The 5076-nt window shown below is 42.2% G+C and overlaps 1 long non-coding RNA gene across 1 annotated transcript; it reads left to right on the plus strand.

The window, feature by feature from the left end:
* Positions 1-457: 457 nt before the first annotated feature.
* Positions 458-2311, plus strand: LOC135450360 (uncharacterized). The gene is made up of 2 exons (XR_010441047.1): positions 458-758; positions 863-2311. It is a non-coding gene; the product is annotated as an uncharacterized LOC135450360 (long non-coding RNA).
* Positions 2312-5076: the final 2765 nt, after the last annotated feature.

The raw sequence follows: 5076 nt of genomic DNA on the forward strand, positions 1-5076 counted from the left end.
ATTAAATCCTGAAAATTGGAACCATGCCAATGATTGTTGAAGGTGAGGTTAAATGGAATTAGGCAAAACTATAAATTTAGTAAATGAGGTGCTTAATAAAAGCAGAATGTTAGGCTCACAGAATCACAGAAAGGTTTGGGTTGGAAGTGACCTCCAGACTCATCTTGTTCCACCTTGTGCCATGGGCAGAGACCCCTCCCACTATCCCAGGATGCTCCAAGCCCCATCCAACTTGGCCTTGGGCGCTTCCAGGCTGAGCAGCCCCAACTTGTAGGGGGATAGAATATAAAAAAATGAAGGTAGTATAGAAAGTAGTGTTACCCATAAGGAGATACAGCTGGGCCAATTATCAAAGATTAGGAATAGGCCTGAATTTAACAGGCCCCAGCTGTAAGCAATGAGAAGAAGAGTGCTATAAAAGAGTGGGTTGGCTGATGGGGAAGGAACTGGAGTCTTTGCTACCATAGAAGAAGGATGAGTCAGTGCTTAGAGGAGCTGCCTTTGAGAAATATCAAGGAGGAATGAAACTCTTGCAATAAGGAGACAACAATATGACACCTCTGCAATATAGTGGCAACACCAACTCTCTCAGCCTGATTGAAAACCAGCAAGAGGTCAGAGTCCTGGAGGAAGCCTCGCCTCCTGGCTGAAGCTGTGCTTGTCACACACTGCAGACATTAAATCCTGGTTAGTAAATCCTGGTCAAGAAATATCAGTGACCATTAGTGTCAGCAGCTCCTGTGAGGTTCTGTGATCAGGTAATAATCTGATGTGTCAGAAGCTTGAAATTGCTCCATTAGAGCCAGGAAGGAAGATAATTCATGAAGGCATCATTAGCATTTCCTTTTCCAACTTCACACAGATTTCTTGGAGGGGCATATGCTGAATATCCTCCCGTAGCACTTGGAACTGAGTGGCGTCTCCTTCTCAACACTGGCTACCACCTGCCATCCCTCAAACACTGTGCCATGTGGTTCCAGAGGGCTGCTACTGCCCTGGACACCATTCATGAGCTTGCTTTCTTTTAATCATAACCCATGTTTAATTGTTATTGCTCCCAATGATCAGCATGATAATCAAAAATAAGTTTGTTAGCGCTATTTCTCTTTGCAAATACATTTGTAACAGATATAATTGGTAAAGTTTAATTTGTGTTTGACTCATGGTAAAGTGCCCATCAACGTAAAAGGATGAATAAAAATGAGGATTTTTTTTTAACCAACACCTGAGGTTGTGCAGAAAGCAGAGACAACTCTGAGTCCCTCCAAAAATCAAACAAACTCCTAAATAGAAGATTAACATTTGAAAACACAAGATGACAAAGAGGGATCTGAAATATGTCTTTATTTCTCACCTTTCAATGATAAAATACAGAAATGGACATTCAAAAGCAAAAGAAACAAAATATGAGCAGAGAAAACAAGTCGGTATATCTCCAATAGAAAAAATGATTTAGTGATATATAAGGTATATCTGTATCCGACTGTTGCACTAACAGTCACAAATCTGTTACACAAATTTGACCTTGGGGGTCTGCATCGAATGCAGGGTGTTTGTCCAAGGGTTGAGAACTGCTACAACACTAAAAATACATCCTGGATTTGATATTTGTCTCACAAATATTGTAGCAGTGAGTTTTGTGGACTAATTTCTATTTTAACCCAGTATAAGTGTGAGTTAATTTATGCCTGTTTTATTTCCACTGTTCTCACTTGTTCACATCACTGACTTTGCTTTCCTGCCTTTCTGCATCTGTTATCCTTGTTTTGCTGTGTATTTTTTAACTCAAGATTTTTATAACTTTATAACCACTGTAATTCCTCACAAAAAAAAATCAATAGAATCCCATCAGTATTTAATAATTTAAATTAAAAGCAATGTGTGATAGGAAAACTCAGGAAATCTTAGAGCATGCTTAGTGGAATTCAGAAATTTTAACCAGATGTAATCTTGCCTGCAACCCTCAGTGCCTTAAGTGGGAATTCCTCCTGGCCCCAGGAACAAGGGGGCAAACCAGGACAAAAAGCTGGATCCTTCTGCAGCTCATAGGAAAGAGTTTTTAAAATGGCTTGTGGAAACACTTACAGAAAACACTGCCCTGTCATTGGGAATAATAGGCAACAAATTGATACAGTCATTAGGGAACTGAAAATGAGGAGTATAGGAAACAGCAATTAAGCAATTTCAAGCCTAAATCATAACAGCACAAGAGGAACTCCCCAGATGCCTTTGCTGCCTTTCAAATAATCACTGGATAAGTTTTGCCAAAAAAAAAAAAAAAAAAAAAGGAAAAGAAAAAAAGAAATAAAAATCAGTGCATCTGCCCAGGAAAACATCCAACAGCGAAATCAAATTAATGAGGGGAAACTCCCAATGGATGGAAGGGGAAAAGGCATGTGAGGAATGCAGAGAGTCCCAGGACAGTGGCACAGGACATGGCTTTGCAGGAGCTGTGTGGCCACCAGTGCTGTCCCCAAGCCCTGCTCAGTCCCTCTGGGGCCTCCTCACCTTCAGCCTGGCATTTCTGCCCGTGCTGGAGGTGATGCAGGGCCAGCAGGGATCTCCTGGATCTCCACCATTTATAGCAAACTACTCTCACTCTTACTGGCCCTGTCTTTTCAGGACCAGTAAGACAAAGACACAGTGCAAGGATTGAGCATCTCTTTAACAGCAAAAGTAGAAAGTCATGCAAATTATTAGCAAAAACAAACCAAATAAGAGAAAAGTAACTATATGCAGTCCCAAATCTTAGCTGCAGGTAAGATTATACCTATTTCTTCCCATTTGCATGATTAATTGACATCTTGTTAACTGCTCACCAGGGACACTGCAAATGAGCAGAGACCAAAACAAACACTTCACAACAGAAGAAGTTCTCTAATTGTGAGTTACACTGGAATCAAAATGAGTTTTAAAAATGCATTTCAGGAGTCAACTTGTGTTACATGCCAGGTAAATTGGAGGTTGGAAACTTTCTGATCTGTTGCTGGGGAGTGTCTGGGGCAGCCCGAGCTATGCTGGAAATGCTGCTCTGGCTTTGGAATGTAGGGGTGATGTTGTGAGGACAGCTGTGATTAATGAATTGATGGTTGTGGGAACTCCCTAACGCCCAGGAGAGTTTGCAGCACAGTCCCATGGCTCCCTGCATCCCTTGCAGAGGGACTGGTGCCGTCCTGTGCACGATGCTTGCCAGGAGATCAACAAGCCCTAAATGCTCCCGCACATCGCAGCAGCAGTATTACGAGATTTTTCTCCCTGTTGCAGCCTGACAGTTCCACTGGGAATTCTGGACTAAATGGCTTTTTATTTTATTTTTTCATGCACCAGAGAGTAATTTAATTTGTTTTCTCTCTTGCTTGTTTTGTGTTGCCACGGCAGAGAGGACAACGACTGATAAAGGGAGAAAGCAAACGGTGATTTTCCATTTTATTTATGGCGACGCTGTGCAGCGAAATGTAAAAACAGATCTTGATGCTGACAATTCTGGGACAATTGTGTCCCTTCTTGATCCCAGACTGGTACTTTGAAGCTCTGTCACCCACCCTGTGTGAGGAGCAGTGTCCAAGCAGAGGTATCAGGCAAAGGCCTGCATCCTATGGGTGGGTGACTCTCACAAAAGAGAAAACAAAAGAGTGAGCAGTTTATTTATCTTGGAGGAGACATGGTGGGCTAAATCTTGCACTCCTGAAACTGAAGTCAAAGGAATGAGTCCTGTGAATGATGAGAGAGAAGGCTGGGACCTAAAGACACAGCAAAATCCTCCCAAAGGAGAGTGTGAGAAATGCCATTGTAGCTGACAACAGAAATACCTGGCTTCTCTTGCAATCTTTTCCAACTAGTACCCAATTTGCATGACAGGTGAGCACTGAATCATGCTGTGTGAGACTTTTTGATCCATAAAAACCTTACTGAAGGAAACAATGAACATTTCAAAATCAATGGCCTGAACAACCAGCAAGGTATGAGTGGTGGTGACTGCCCACTTGAAAAAAGGAACAATGCAATGGGGTGGAACCTGAGCAAGTACAGACTCAGTGATAACATTAACTTTTCTTTTGAAAGACACTCTTGCAGTGTCTTTGCACCTCCCATTCACTGCCCTGCCTGGCCAGGCATCATATTTTATTAGAAGAGAACAAAATAATTTAAAGACCATGTAAGTAAATATTGAATAAGAACAATCAAATGACAATGAAGACAGAGAAAGGCCACAATTTCTTTTTAACTGAGGGAAAGTGTTCCCAAACCACTGAGAGAAACAACATGTGAGTGTCTTTTCAAAGGACAACAGTATTTAATGGCATGGACACATCAGCTTTGCTTTTTAAATTTTTTTTTCTATTGTGTTTTGCAGGAAGCAGTGGCAGCACCCATGTTCATTAACACTGAGGGTGCAATGCAGGAATTGCCACACTAGGCTAAACTCGTGGTGTCCTCCAGGGACTGCACAGCCAAGTGACTTTGATGGATCACAGCTGCACCTGGAACCGAGCAGGGGGAGATTAGCGTGGCTCAGGCACACAGATCCCCCTCACCTGATTCTTTCCTGTTCTGATGAGATAATTTTTCTAATTAACCCTGATAACACTTCCAGACACCAAGGCCTATCCACACGCGGATGGAAATGCATTTTCAAATGGACATTTCACTCCTACCCATGTTTGCTGGCAGTGAATAGAAGGAATTTAACACCTTTGTTACCAACTGATTTGTTTGGATAAATAAAGCTGAGCCTCTTTAACAGAAGAAGTTGCCCCCAAGAGCCTTTGGCAGAAATCCAGGCTTCCATAGGCACTGAGATGTCTTGTGCTCACCGATGGAGTAAAGGGAGCAGTGTGAATTTAGGAGCAACCTCGGTGTCAGGTGTCAATTTCTGTTTATTCCTCTGTTGATGCTTATCAAGGAAGTCAGTGATGCTGTCCTTTTCTGAGCAGGGTCTGAACTCTAAAACTGTTTTGAAAGCCAAAGCATGCCAGAATGGAGTCCTTTGGAAGTGTGCAGTGTCTGACCTTTATCCCTCACACCATCCCATTTAGGAAGAGGAAGGACCATCTCATAATCCCATTGAGTTTGCAT

Source organism: Zonotrichia leucophrys, chromosome 7 (assembly GCF_028769735.1).
Source record: "Zonotrichia leucophrys gambelii isolate GWCS_2022_RI chromosome 7, RI_Zleu_2.0, whole genome shotgun sequence".
Taxonomy (NCBI): domain Eukaryota; kingdom Metazoa; phylum Chordata; class Aves; order Passeriformes; family Passerellidae; genus Zonotrichia; species Zonotrichia leucophrys.